The sequence below is a fragment of the Perca flavescens genome, chromosome 2 (assembly GCF_004354835.1).
Source record: "Perca flavescens isolate YP-PL-M2 chromosome 2, PFLA_1.0, whole genome shotgun sequence".
NCBI lineage: Eukaryota > Metazoa > Chordata > Actinopteri > Perciformes > Percidae > Perca > Perca flavescens.
Window position 1 is genome coordinate 24,233,491 of NC_041332.1, and position 16,763 is coordinate 24,250,253.

Below are 16,763 nucleotides of genomic sequence, written 5' to 3' on the forward strand. Positions count from 1 at the left end.
ACGATGTATGGAGAGGATATTCTGACAAACTCCAGAGTGTGGGTTTTATGAGAGAGATAATTAAATGGCCTCAGAATGTTGTGAAGTTACTTTCGGATACCTAAGATGTTCAGTCCAGAAACACGAAAACTGTTAGGAAACCCGTATTAACTCAATATGTCAACATCTAGAATTTTTCCTCCTGTTCCCATTTGTTGTTGTTGTTGTTGTTGTTGTTGTTGTTTGTTGTTGTTTTTCTGCCTGTTGCACATTCGTTATTGAAAGCAGTAGAAAAGGTGCTATAGGCCAATAAGCTGGATATCACTTTATATGTGGAGAGGAGATTTCCCTTGGTTGTGTTAAAGTTTCTTAAAAGGTGGGCATTTATCAGAGAAGTGATCGTTCTGTCGCCACGTTTGTCTTTTCCAACGGCTAGAGCTCCTTCTGTCCTTTTCCAGCCACACTACACGCAGCTCAACCATATTTTTGCTTTTTAACTCTTCGTGTTGCTGAAACTCTGCGTCCCTCAGACTAAAACCTCCATGAAACCTCAAGACAGATACTTGAAGTTATTTAAACCTTTTGCAGAATATTTGTTCTTTCTTGCTCTAGCCTTGCCAGTTACATTGTATATAACAAATGTATTATCATTATGCTAACTGGTTGTTTGTTCTAGGCCATATGTAGCTTTTTCCATTTCTGAGTTATTGCTATCTGTAAATAAGCCTGTTTGTAAATACTCCTCAGAGAAACAAAGAAAAAACACAATGTATGACATGCCTTGGTTATTGTGTTATGTTTTTTCTTTTTTTATAAGTCTTATAAAAATGTAAAGCTCTATGTTTTGTCCTGTGGTTATTTATTTCAATGCCCTATTTCACAAAACATTCAAATGATTCTCTGTTGGAAACATTGTAGTGTTCAGGATTTATGTTACTGGAACATCCGTTGGAAATAATGGCCAGAAATCTAGTCCTTACAGCTTTGTCTCCTACATGCAGTGCACTGTTACAGACACTAGATGGAGATACTGGTTCATAAACCATAAACAGTTCTGAGAAATCAAAGGAAAGACCAGTTCTGAGAATACAGATTCCTCCAACAGTGACAGACGTTCAGTCAGTTAAAGAAAATGTTTTCCTGCCCTGGATGTAACCCTGCCAAGTGGATACATGCAACGACAGTATGACGTATCTGTAAATACCTGAGAACGCAGCACCTGGTAATTTCATTGGCCTCTGGCCTCCATCTTGGTGACTTAGTTGGCTACTGATCATACTGTGTAGGCCTAACCAGTAACATTGTCTTTAGATCCAGCCTGTGAATTCTCAAATAAAAGTAAGACCCACAAGAAAGCCGTTATTCCAGGCAGCAAAAACTTCATGTTGTTACTTTGGAGAGGACCAAAATTCTCAAATGTCCCAATTTAGTAGTTATGTCACATCTTCCCCCCCTCTCTGTAATAAACTTGTATTTATTTTAACTCTCTATGAGAATAAGAGAGTTAGTAAAGCACACAAAAACATGAAAAGCTAATAGCTTGGGTTGTCAAACTCACAGGATTAGCGGTTATCACTGTGTTGAGTCCTGTGTGTTTTGAGGTCCTATCTTCTATCTTATCTGTGCTTTTAATATAGTACATAACAGTTAATACAGTACACTGTAATCACCACAGGCTCCTCCAGCAGCAGCACTTCATGGTGACTGACTTCTCCAGGGACTGCTGTCACACAGACAAAGCAAAAGGACCTTTTATTTTTTTATCTGCTTCTGTTTTCTGGGATTTATGAATATAAAATGTCCTCATCCAAAGCTGCCAACAAGGTGAATACAAAAACAAACTCAAGGGCTGCAGCAAAATACAGATTTGTGTTAACAGTGAGTGTCACTGATTGTTTTTTCAACTCCATATTTGCATAATTTAAATGTAAACACTTTGAAGGTGGCAACATAATATCAGGGACCTTGGCATTCAAGAGATTCTCAACACTGTCCTTATTAAATGTCAGGGCTTTTAAAATTAAAAGTTTGAAAAGAAGGTATTCATATTTAGATAAATTGAGTCAATATTGTCAAACAATGTTGTTTAGACGCTTTCCCATTCAGGTGAATGAAAAAGCATGTCCAAACTTTTGATATATATATATACAGTATATATATATATATATACTGTATATATGTGTGTATTGTGCAGCAGTGCAGCAGTGTGTTAATTTAGAAAATCAAAGGACAGGCTGCTAATTTTCCCATTCGTCCAGAAGATGGTAGCAAAGGGACAAAATGAGCCATCATGTTATCAAACCATTTTTACTGTAATTAGCACAAAGAAAGTGTAGGTTGATATTATTTACCCACTAAAGGAAGGACTTTGTGGCTGCAAACCAAACAGACTGTGTGAGTCTGCACAAAAAAAAGAGGTTACATTTAAAGTAGCTACAAGGAACTAAAAATGTTTCTGAAACTGTTTGATTTTCCATCTGACGATCATAAATGACCTGTAACAGCAAACGAGACAAACAGTGAAAAGAACACTATTTTTATATAGTTTTTATTAATGCCTTTACCATGGTCCGATTTTTCCTGCAAAGTCACGACATGATTAACAGCAGGCAGACCGGCTCTTCGGTCACACATTCTGATGGGTCACAGATTTCGGTGTAACAGCGGAAAAGCCTGTGTTAGTGAGGATACAGCCAGGTAAAAGGTAGCAGGAGATATCTTTATATAGGCCTAATTGTATTTTAATTTTATTTAAGAAGTTTTCTGTTGTAGTTATGGCTGATACTGGGGCAGTGCCATCAAAGAAAAGAAGGAAATTAAACGAAGCACAACTAAAAGCTAAAATGTAAAGTGAAAGACGACGTTAGGGTTGAAGTTAGTTTAATGTTTTTTTTTTTTTTTTTTTTATTCACAATTTAACACATATCACAGACATACTCCAAAACACAGCCACACAAAACAAAAGGGACAAAACAGAAATAATTATAATAATAATAATAATAATAATAATCCTATGCTACCACAGTCTGTGGGTTATCCTTTATTCAATGGGAATTTGTCATTTTATAGTCTTTATATAATTCAGTACTAAGGACCATGTGGATAGGAAATCTTGAAGTCTTGAATGCTGTTTACTTGTAATTCAATGGGGCAACAAGTGTATTATCTGCTCCAGCCATTGACCCAAGGTGGGTCCTTTCTGGGAAATCCATGTAGTAAATACACATTTTTTTGCAAAGTAGGAAAACATTGTAAACACACATTTTCTTTTATAAGGAAACTTATTTTCTACATCATAATTCAACAAATATAACATAGGGCATAAATCAAAAGTACAGTTACACATATCTTGAATTGCTTTATGAAAAATAATACCAAAATAAATGCATAAATGTTCCTGATTCAGTTCCACATCATCAAACGCATTAAGCTTCACTGGAGTTATATAATATTTATACAGATTCCAAGAAATTTTAATAGGTTTCCCACTTCTGAATTGACATCAAATTACCTCTAATATATTTCAGACATCCTCTTTTGTGATATCATTATTGTTTGCAATGCCTTTGAGGAAACCTAATATTATCCAACTGTCTGATAAAATGATGGTGGCTATTGGGTGATAGCTATATCACCTGACATACACACTTTTCCCATGGGGGAGAGTGGTATTGGTCTTCTCATCAAACTTCCCAAAAGGTGAAGATCACTGAAAAGACACATTTACCTAGCATTGAGAAGGATATTTAATCTATTCTCAAAGAACTATAAACATTTTTCTCCATGTGGCCCCTGGCATGAAAAGTTTGGGCACCTGTGAACTGAAGGCTTTTAATGTACCTTTTCTGTTTGCTCAAACATGACTGAAGAACAATTGTTTTTTCGTAAATCATCTTCCCTTCCCTTTGTATATAACCCTAAATAAGATGGATGTTTTCCATGCTTTTATATATTACTACAAGTAACATAAGCTTCAAGTACAGTGGGGGAAATAAGTATTTGACCCCTTGCTGATTTTGCAGGTTTGCCCACTTACAAAGAATGCAAAAATCTACAATTTTAATCATATGTACATTCTAACAGTGAAAGACAGAATCCCAAAGAAAATTCCAGAAAATCACATCATATGAATTTATTAAAATTGATAACCATCTGATGAGGAAAAACAAGTATTTGACCCCCTGGACAAACAGCATGTTAATATTTTGTAGAAAAGCCATTATTGGCCAGCACAGATGTCAAACGTTTTTTATAGTTGGTGACAAGGTTTGTGCACATTTCGGCAGGGATGTTGGCTCACTCTCCCTGCAGACAGCCTCCAAATCATTCAGGTTCGAGGTTGTCGCCTGGCAACTCGAATTTTATGCTCCCTCCAAAGATTTTCAATCGGATTCAGGTCTGGAGACTGGCTAGGCCACTCCAGAACCTTGATGTGCTTCTTCTTCAGCCACTCTTTTGTTGCTTTGGCGGTGTGCTTAGGGTCGTCGTCGTGCTGAAACACCCATCCTCGACCCATCTTCAGCTCTCTCACTGAGGGAAGGAGATGTCGGTCCAGAATTCCACGATACATGGCCCCGTCCATCCTCCCCTCAATACGATGGAGTTGTCCCGTCCCCTTGGCTGAAAAGCACCCCCAAAGCATGATGTTGCCACCACCATGCTTGACGGTGGGGATGGTGTTCTTTGGGTTGTACTCGGTGTTCTTTGCCCTCCAAACACGACGAGTTGAGTTGAGGCCAAAAAGTTCTATTTTGGTCTCATCTGACCACATCACCTTCTTCCAGCCTCTTCTGAGTCGTCCAGGTGGTGAATGGCGAACTTCATGCGGGCCTGTACATGTTTCTTCTTGAGCAGGGGGACCTTGCGTGCGCTGCAGGATTTCAATCCATGACGGTGTAGTGTGTTACCAACCGTTTCTTTTGTAACTGTGGTCCCAGCTGCCTTCAGTTGATTCATCAGTTCCCCCCCTTGTGGTTTTGGGATGATTCCTCACCGTTCGCATGATCAGGGACACCCCACGAGGCAAGATCTTGTGTGGAGGCCCAGACCGAGGGAGGTTGGCGGTGGTGTGGTGCTTCTTCCATTTCCTGATAACTGCACCGACAGTTGATCTTTTCTCTCCAAGTTGCTTTCCGATTCTCTTGTAGCCCATCCCAGCCTTGTGCAGATCAACAATCTTGTCCATGATGTCCGTAGAAAGCTCTTTGGTCTTGCCCATGGTGGTGATGTTGGATGCTGGTTGTTTGGGTGTTGACAGGTGTTTTTTATACAGGTAACGAGGGGAGGCAGGTGTATTTGATGTAGATAATTGGTTTGGATTGGGGCTGTGTCTTAAAGAAAGACTAACTGGCTTGTAGGAGCCAGAATATTTGCTGTTTGTCCAGGGGGTCAAATACTTGTTTTTCCTCATCAGATGGTTATCAATTTTAATAAATTCATATGATGTGATTTTCTGGAATTTTCTTTGGGATTCTGTCTTTCACTGTTAGAATGTACATATGATTAAAATTGTAGATTTTTGCATTCTTTGTAAGTGGGCAAACCTGCAAAATCAGCAAGGGGTCAAATACTTATTTCCCCCACTGTAATATGCTTTATGTGCCTGTTCCATCAATCCATTTTCTTTACCAGCTTACTTTGCTCTGGGTCACGGGTCCTGGAGCCATTCCCAGCATGCATCGGGCTAGAAGTAGAGAGATACACTGGGTCGCATGGTCCATCAAAAGGTCAAACTATATCCATACCACACAAACAGAGTCTACACAATAGGCTGTTTGTATTATAATGTGTTTGGACTTCCTGACATGAACAAAAGGAGAACATAAAAGTGCACATGATGAGAAGATCAATACCACTCTCATGTCTCATGTCTAGCTTTTAAGTGTTTACGGGCACATGATGGCTGCCACTCGTATCCTGCGTGTTGGTTGAGCATCCTCCAATAACACGCGTAGTACAAAGGCAAGTGAACAATTCCATTCATGACAGAGCCAGTTGTCTATGTGAATGCATGTTTAAAAAAGCAAGCCTATCTCCAGCCTAAAGCTCACTAATTAACATGTCATATCTTGTTTGTTTACTCCGTACAAAAAAATCTAAAGTGTAAAAATGACATTTGCGATTTTCAAGGGTTTTGTGCTGGAACATGTGTCACTTTGGAACCGGACCAGGCTAGCTGTTTCCCCCTGCTTTAAGTCTTAATGCTAAGTGCTAAACTAAGCTGCAGCTTCATTATTTACTGTACAGACACGGGGGTGGCATTGATCTAATTCTTGGCAAGAAAGCAATAACTTTTCTTTTGATGTTGCCTGGAATTACTGTACCTGCAACCTGGCCTCATGGGCCTCATTGAGTATAGATTAACCTCTTGAAGAAAATGTGTTTACTCTCTCATCTTGTCATTGGAAGCTTGGTAGTTAATTAACAAGACATTTTTTATCCTTTCTCTTCCCACCTAATTACTGTTTATCCTTCATCGCTGACTTGTTCCCCCAGGATGATCAGACACACTTTACCGTATGTGATTTTACCTCATAGTGGAAAACAAAACAATTATTGTCAACTGTGTAATAAAATCGATATTATAAAATGTGCCTTTTTTATTATATTAAAACCACTATAGAATGTTGATTGAATAGCTGCAATAGTTGATTATAAGCTCAGCAGAGTATAAATTAATTTTATGATTGCTCAGCCCCACAAGCCGTGCCGTGCATGTTTAAGAGACTTGGACATTTTTTTAGTAACTTTCCTTACATGGAATTTTTTATATTTTTGATTTCCTGAACCACCAGGGCTGCCATTCAGTAAGGTCTCCAGCCTTAAGAGCTTCAGAGCAGCTTTGCTCCACTGACTCATTGCAGGCTCTGAATATATTCTTGTCTAATATAGTCTTCCGCCACTTCTGAACAAACCTGCAGTGGATGTGCTACATGGCAGGCAAAATGCTTACTCTCTTTACTGCTGTTCAAACTCAGTAACAAAAACAACTAGAAAATGCATTTCGTGCAGAAAATGCTTGGGAAAATGCTGAAAAGCTAAATTGCTGAAGCTAAACTAGATTGCTGGCATAATTGCATAAGAAGAAGGTGAAGTAGTGAGAACAGTTGGAAATGAATGGTTTTAATTAGTACGAATTTCGTTGAATTTGTGAATAATACCAATAATGTACTAAACAAAAAAATATTTTAAGGTTTAAAAAAAGAAGAAAAGTCATAGTACAGCATGTCGAAAAGTCATAGTATAGGTATGTCAAAAAAGTGATAGAGTCATTATAGCATATCAAAAAAGCTGATGAAAAGTAATAGTAAAAAATCGATGTGTGATAAAATCATAGTATAGTGTGTCAATAAAAGTCATAGTATACAGTAGTATGTCGAACAAAGTCATATAAAGGGCATAGTATATTGAAAAAAGTGATAAAGTCATGGTATAGTTTGTCGAAAAAAAGTCATTAAAAAAATAGTCATAAAAAGGTCAAAGAATATTATGTCCCAAAAAGTATTAAAAAAAGTCATAGCATAGTATGTCAAAAAGTGATAAAACAGTCATAGTATATTGAAAAAAGTCATAAAAAAATCAGTATAGTATGTCTCAAAAAGTCATAAAAAAGTCAGAGTAAAGTAAGTCGAAAAAAGCCATAGCATTGTATGTTTCAAAAAGGGATCAAAAAGTCATAGTATAGTATGTTGGAAAAAGTCATTAAAAAGTCAAAGTGTAGTATGTCTCAAAAAGTCATTGTAATTGTATGTCTCAAAAAGTGATAAAAAGTCATAGTATAGCATGTTGAAAAAAATGTCCAACATGACTTGGTATTGAATCTGGGTCAGAGTCTGTAGTGATTACTTGCTGGTTGCTTGTTGGCAGCAGTGATAACCTCTGATAGTTTATGTTGAAAAAAGTCATATCATCGTATGTCGAAAAAAATGATTAAAAGGCGCAGCGTAGTATGTAACAAAAAAAACAATAAAAGTTCAAAGTGTAGTATGTCGAAAATAGTCATAGCATTGTATGTCGAAAAAAGTGATCAAAAAGTCATAATATAGTTTGTCGAAAACAGTGATAAAAAACTCATGGTATAGTATGTCAGGAATGCCATTGAATATTCAAAGTGTAGTATGTCGAAAAAAATGTCCAGCATGACTGGGTGTTGAAATTGTGCAGTGATTACTTGCTGGTTGCCTGTTGGCAACAGTGATAACCTCTGAGCCATCAAATTCACCTGAGGAAGGGCTGTGTGACCGAAACATTGTGAAATAAAGTATTTGCTTGCATAATGGACAGTGTGCGGGACTTCTTCAACCAGTTTTACTTGTAACCTTTGCCTTTTCCGATGCACCTGACCCGGAAGAGAGGTGTGCAAAAGCTCAAAAGTCATAGTATAGTATGTTGAAAAAAATGTCATGAAAAAGGCCAGCCTGGACTGGGTATCAAACATTGGTTGTAGTCTGCAGTGACAGAGTGTGGTCTAGACCTACTCTATTGCTAAAGTGTCTTGAGATAACTTTTGTTATAATTTGATACTATAGTTAGTTAGTTAGTTAGTTAGTTATATTTTATTTCTGTGTCATGCCAAACATCTTGGCCCATCCCACATGGGATTACAAGACACCACAAATTCACTTATTCAACAAACATCTTCCCATTGGATATACAAATCCTTCGAACAAATACATGAATACAAATATATAGACATACACATATATACAAGTATATACACATACACACATACCACACACAAACAACTAGTTCTCATCTACACTCGATAAAGAGCTTTTTTCCTCTTCTCCCAGGCTTTATCTAAATAATTAGCCAATTTATATGTTTCATATGTGAACAGCCATCTCAATCTTTGAGCATCATCCAAATTTACCAAATCAATCTCTGCTTTTATCCTACAAAACAAAAAAATAAATAAAATTGAATGGAATTGAATTGAAAAAAGTGATAAAAAAGTCACATTATAGTATGTCTGAGCTTTTGGACCTGATGGTGTGTTAATTAGCCTGTTCTGTTTACTGTTATTTCTTCAGTGGTGCCAGCGTCCTGTGACCATCCTTCCCTGGAGAGAGACTGTGGTCAAATTAAATTGACATAATATGCAGATTAGTTACAGCAACATGTACAAGAGCAAATTGAGAAAATTACATTTTGTAAATCCTGGCATGAATTCTCAGACGATAGATTTCAGGGGGTGTTTGGCTGCTGTGAGAAATGCAGTCACACCAAGGACTTTATTAATTAAAATTAAAATTGATGACATAAAAACACTAATACTCTGTTGTACAACGTCTCAGAATGCAGTGGAAACTACAGAGAACAGTGTTTTTAAGGCCATCTCATGCTGGCACTGCTTTCCCACTTTAGCTGTGTACAGACATGACTTTTCCAAGGTGACCGAAATGTTCCCTGTATTACTCAATCCTCAATCAACACTTGATCATGTCACATACGTGTTCACATTCTATCTATCCAAGCAATAAACTGTTATCAAAGTTTTAGATTATAAAGGATTCTAAGGACCTAAAAATTCACATCCTAAGATTCCAATGCCATGTCAAACTGAAACTGTTGGAAGTCTTCATATGACGTGACCGAGTCACGACTCTCTGACTCACTTTCTGGAGGAATGATGCTTTCAGTGTAGCGTTGTGTCTTATATATTTTTTATCAACATTAAATTAACTCTCCCACACTTGAGGATATTAATTTCCCTATTTAGCATTACATTAATTTAGATTTTGCATCATTGTGCAAACACATTGATATAAATAAGTTATATGATTCTTATACTCCTTTTAAATGCATTTTGAACTTATAAACACCAGTCCACATTTAGCTTCTACATAATGAACAAGCATCAACATGGAACATAGAACCTACATGTTCAAAGACAGCAGGATCTCAGCAGTGGTGGAAGAAGCACTGAGAGCACTACTCTATATGTTTTAGTGGTCTTTCATGATTTTAGGTTGTAGAAAGTCCTCTTTATAAATAGATGTTATTTTGTATGGAGGGTTTGCAAAAAAAGTATAAAGTACTATTTCTGAGGTCAAGAATGAACTTTTGTGCTTTATCTGTAATTTTATCATTTAACAGCGCTACACCTGAGGGTGCAGGTAGCAGCACCTCCTCCAAATGTGGGGACTGCTAATGACTCCAGAAATGAATAGAAATGCACAATTAGTGCATGTCAGGTTTGCACACACCGAGGAAATGGACTCCAAAAGCACGACTCACAGGCAGAGTAAAGGAGTTTGAACAAGGTTCAAATAATCACAGGCGAAGTTATCAATATCACTTGGCAGAGCTCTAAGTCAGGGGTATAACAAAAGGTCCAAACTAACACTGGGAAACACTCCCTAGAAATAAGGCTGGAACGCTAGCACAAAGGACAAGACAATCTGGTGACTGAGAGAGGGCAAATGGTGAATATATATACACAGAGGCAGGAGAGACAGTCAGACACATGTGGAACAGTTTGGGGCGGGGACAGGGAAAGCGGACAAAGACCGTAATAAAGGGACCTGGAATGAAACAAGACAGTAAACAAAATAAAACAGGAAGTGACAAAATATAACTGAAAAAGACGACGAACAAAAACATGACCTTAAGAGTAGAAGTTAGACATGACAGTGCGTACTTGACTTCCTGCATTTATTTTCTTTTGTTATTCTGGTCTGACCCCTAGTCCAGGAGGCGAGGCATCTCACATTTGCAATTTTTACCTCAGAAAGCTTCAACTAAGAAAAAGAGCCCAATGGAAGAACAACAAAGCCTTAAATCCAAAGACCCCTAATGACTTTCCTTTCTACTAGCATTTAACCAGCATTCTGGGGACAGCCAAATAAACCCATAATGCAGCCATTGCTCTCTTATCCCCCTCAGGCCCCTGTTTGTCTTCATCTTACTGTGAAATTTGCATTCTCAACACAAACTTCATTCTACCTCTTGCTTAATCAACTAACAGCCAATTATGTTGCCTGCGGTATAAATTGAATTGCTAAATGAAATATATTCCTAGCTGTGATGTTGTGAAAACTACTCAGAGCTATCCAGCTGATAAATCGTAAGCTCAGCTCTGAAACATTGTGTTTCAGTTCTTTTCATGGTGAAAGGTGTCCCTCTGTCATCATAACAAATTTGTCACACTTTAGTCAAATGTTCCTTTCAATACACCTGTGCTTGTTTTTTGTTAAAAAATATTTTTTGGGTCATTTTTGGCCTTTATTTCCACAGGACAGATGAAGACATCAAAGGGGAGAGAGAGGGGGAATGACATGCAGCAAAGGGCCGCAGGTCAGAGTCAAACCCACGGCCACTGCGTCGAGGAATAAACCTCTAGATACGTGCGCCAGCTCTACCAACTGAGCTAACCCGGCCACCACCTGTGCTTGTTTGACCTTAAATCTTTGATTGCAATCTATTCCCCGGTTCATTTGTTGATTGGAGAAAATGCCTTGAAGTTACCAATGCAATAATTATTATTCCTGCTTGCCCTTTCCTTTTACAAAAATGTGTAAGTGCTAGAATAACCTCATTAAATTACAGCTGAAATAAATTGACATTTTGTCGTTATATAATCTTTATATTTTTAAATTCAAACCAACCTTTCAAACCACAGCAGTTCCTTCATCATTAACTGATAAAAAAGTTAAATAAATCCTGTGGTAGGGAAGCACAGGGGACATTTGTTTTACCTTGAGGGCAGAAGTTGATGCTCACTTCAGGGCTAACCTGCTTCACTTTACCCAGCAGTTGGTTAGCAAGACTGTAGTTTTTATTCATGGACAAACTGAAACCTAAACTTTACTACCACTTAACAACTTTACTGCTAAGAGCAGAGAGAAAAATAGCTTTCTTAATTTGCATGCAATCTTCAGATAAATGCAAGAATATAAAATCATGCTGGTTCAGGTTTAAGGAATAGTGTGGCATTTTGTGAAATAATTATTGGCTTTCTTGAGAGAGTTCACTGAGAAGATTGAAACCACTCTATGTTTGTGTGTAAAGATATATCTAATTGTCTGCTGCTAGGGGTCTAACACACAGTTTGGTGATATTGTTAAAGGAACACTTTTCCCGCTTCGGTCCCCCTACAGGTTGGAAGGGGAATTGTCCATTACCGCTGTCTCATTATAGATAGATCAGATAGATCGCTTCAGATTTGGACCTACTGGGTGAGTGTACAAAGTTGCTAGCGCACTAGCTAGCAAATGTAAACATTAGATCTAGGTCAATGATCATCTGCTACATTCAGGTCTAACAAAAGATGCCATGACACAGTATCCATTTTGTTTACATGCGCTTCCCCGTGAGATTGGGTCACGTGAGGTGCTAAATCTGGCAAGATAATCTTAAGAATATCTTGTAGTGTGTGATGCCCCGCTATTTTCAAATCTTGTAGTGTGAATGTTTAAGATTTGAGGGAAGAAAATCTGCAAGGATTCTCCTCAAGTGTGTGCTGCAACCAGATTTCAAAATCGGTTATGATTTTAAAACTCCTGTAGTGTGAGCCAGGCTTTAGAGCACCTTTAAGATTCAGACGTCCGATGACAAAAATTCTTCATCAGGTTAAAATATATGGTTTCACTAGCAAGGACCACGGCATCAACCAGATACGTTTGAACGATTTAATAAGAAAGATGATTGGAATGCGAGGCATGAAGTTGCCGATATACGAGACGGAAATTTTCTTGTAGTCATCGGTTGACTTAACGTTGACTGCGTTGTGGAGAGGCTTCGGTAGAGAATCCGCTGTAGCACTCGGGCACGACGGACCCCGTTAGGACCTAAATAAGAGGAGAAAGGAGAAGAACAGAAAGAGGGTGGGAGGAAGGGGTGCAGAAAGCGAGAGCGTATGAGAGGTGGTTAGGTGGTATTTATAGGAATGCCGGAAGAGGCGTGTTTGAGGTGTGGCCCTGCTCCTGGAACTCTGCTAAGTAGCTTTAACTAAAAAAGCGTATGGTAAACATGTAAACTTATCACAGCTTCTGGCCAACAACCACAACACTGATGCACGCGCAAAGGGGACATGATGCCATTAACTGGCAACCAAATGTAATTGTAAGGACCGTTACACAAATAAAATTATCTCTGGGTTTAATGATTGTTGGAAACATTTTGGATTATGTAAATACACAATTCAACAAAATATATAACATTTTTTATTGAAATTTTAATGTTGAATAGTTACATAATATACCTTTACTACTTAAAAGACCTGTGTGGCATCTGGCGTTGAGGTTTAGAAGTCTTAACAGTTTACAGAGGTTTGTTTCGTCGGTTTACAAGCTGTTACACCATGAGGTGGAATAATTTGTTGTCAGAGATTACAGTAAATTGGGTAGAAAATGGACGTGCTAATCTGCATGAAAAACTGTCTGTGAACATTAACATGCACAACAGAAAACAATCACTTTTTAATCTCCATACATATATATGATTTACTTATAGGGGTGTTGCTGAGTCTAAAGGCTCTACTGAGGTCACAGATCTACTCAGCATTGTAATTTACGGTATAAACTTTTGTGCACGGAGCTATATATCAGAGATGCAAAAAGGTGAATACTATTTTCCTTATCTTGTAAACAAAAACGTTTGTTGTTTGCCAAATTGTATAAAGTTGGCTTGAGATGTTCCAAATCCAGCCACATAAAAAAAGGGAAAATAAATCCTCAGCAACTTCCATCGTGTGGTGATTGCCAGGTGGAAGTAATTAACGAGGACATTTGGTGGAAAAGATGTGAAGTGCCACTCTGATATAACCCCAGCACTATAGGTCAGATCCCCTATGGGAACTAGCTCATGTATTGAATACTAAATAAGGCATACTTTGAACCTTCAGAACACGTACAAATGTATTAGGATTTCACAATAACTCTGTTCCTAGACAAGTTCTCTCTAATGAGAGCAATTATCAGATGCACCTATAACAGCAATTTGCTCTGACTTTTCTGTAAACCGAATGGTTCTAGAACACATAGTTGTTACCTTACTTTCATGCCTTTATCATCTGGGTTTAGAAAAAATAAATAACAAACCTTGAGCCACTTTTAGTGAGGACTGTAATACATTATAGACACACTGTCCTTTATGTAAATATGCATAGGTTGTCTCTACACTTGTGATTACTGTTTTGATTTTACTATTCTTCTGCCGTGAAGAATGAGGACATTTATGCTGTCACCTGTCTGCAGCTATTGACTTGAGCAAATTGCAGGCCACGAAGAAAGCTATGTTATAAAAGTAAAACGTTGTCCGTGTATTGTATTGTATATTATTAAGAATAAACTGAAGAGTAACAAAAGCTTGAATGATTATGTGTGGCGGAGTGGCGAAATAAAAAAGGCATTTGCTTCACTGTGTTTAAATGCAAATATCTGAAGCAAGTATGTGTGATGTAGTGTCCTAAAAGTGCCTGGACCTGCATGTGAAACACTTATGCCCCCTTTCCCCTTTGCAATAAAACTCTGTGTTGTTTTATGTTCTGATGCAACTTCACTTTTATTTTAAATAAAAGAAGCCTGCACAGCAAGCGCTTCTTGCTAATTTGTATTTGGCATTAACTCTGAGAGAAAAGAGGTGCATGATCTCCCTGTGCATGTAAGGATGTCTTTATTCTGTTTTACCATCACCTTTACAATAGATCTTTGAGTCACACTTTGTTTTTTCTATCTCCTAAAGGAGCCTTCTTTTTTTTTAATTCTTACTGAACTATTAGTATTAGCTGCTGGTTGACACTGCTGGCTGGTATTAATTCCTTAATCATTCCGACTTGAGATTTGCTTGAAGATACATTTTAATTTTACAGGATCCACAAAAAAAGTTGTCGCCTTTTAGAAAGAGTTACTTAAAAACATTTTAAAATACAGGTTTCTATCTTTGCGCACACACACACAGACACACACACACACACACACACACACACACACACACACACACACACACACACACACTTTAAAATCTTGTTTTCGTGACAGCCATCCTCAGCTCAACCTCAAAGACTTCTGGAACATAAACAACTTTAGAAAACGTGGGTTTAAAACCTTGTGCCATTCATCTGAAAACACTGAGCATTCAATTCCATTCTTTTTTGCAACTCTAACAGCGTCAACAAGGGACAAAGTATCATCTTCAGTAATCTGTAAAGAAGAGGTTACATAATTAGGTGCTACATACAGAAAAAAATATGTGGTGTCTGTGAAAAGAAACCTTGAGCAAGTCTAAAATACAGTATTTTACAACCACTTTGCTACTAATTTCAGAACCTTGATGTCATTTTTCAAAACTCTAGACACAAAACTAACAACCAATGATCAAAATACACATTTTTCAAAACTCTAACACTTTTTTCAATTGCTTGGATACAATACACATAAACAAAAGATCATTTGTTCATTTAACAAAGATCACTTGTTCAATATGACACAACTTAACATCAAAGTACTACTATTTCAAAAAGCAATTCACACATTACATTTCAGATAATTGTCTATTCATTTCATTACAATCATCTAACTATCAATCCATACAACTACTCAAAATGATAAGTAACTGTTGCATTACTCTTAATGCATAGTTGTATGGAAACAGACAAACAATATTCCATGTTTAGATCATGAAAGTTAAGATAACGAGATTCATTGTCACCAGTTAGCGTGGAGCATGAACCAATTAGAATACAGTATCTATGGATGTAATATTTCATCATCATTCTTTACTGTAATGTACTACTGTTTACCAGACACTGTTTCTATGGTGCCATGTACTACCTTCACTGTACTGTACTACTGTTTACCAGACACTGTTTCTATGGTCCCATGTACTACCTTTACTGTACTGTACTACTGTTTACCAGACAATGTTTCTATGGTGCCATGTACTACCTTTACTGTACTGTACTACTGTTTACCAGACACTGTTTATATGGAACTTTTCAGACTATTTACAGTATTGACAGTATTGCACTGTATGGATTCAGGCCCTTGGAATTTCTTGTCCAATTCTTCCAACTCGCTACTGATGATTGAGATATATAATTTACAGTCGTGAAAAAATTAGGACACCCATGGTAAAGTTGACTAAAAAGAGGAATAAAAAAATCATCTTTTGCAAATTGATCTTAATGCCTTAATTAAAAAAATGAGGAAAAATCCAATCTTTAAGGACACCAATTTTCTTTGTGAATGAATAATGTATCGTAAATAAATAAATGTTCTTCCTTAAAATACAGGGGGCATAAATAAGTACACCCCTATGTTAAATTCCCATAAAGGCCGGCAGATTTTTATTTTTAAAGGCCAGTTATTTCATGGATCCAGGATACTATGCATCCTGATGAAGTTCCGTTGGCCTTTGGCATTAAAATACCCCCACATCATCACATACCCTTCACCATACCCCCCCCATCATCACATACCTTTCACCATACCCCTCCCATCATCACATACCCTTCACCATACTACCACATCATCACATACACTTCACCATACCCCCACATCATCACATACCCTTCACCATACCCCTCCCATCATCACATACCCTTCACCATACCCCCACATCATCACATACCCTTCACCATACCCCCACATCATCACATACCCTTCACCATACCCCCACATCATCACATACCCTTCACCATACCCCCCACCCACATCATCACATACCCTTCACCATACCCCCACATCATCACATACCCTTCACCATGACCCCCACATCATCACATACCCTTCACCATACCTAGAGATTGGCATGGGGTACTTTCCATAAAATCATCTCTATAT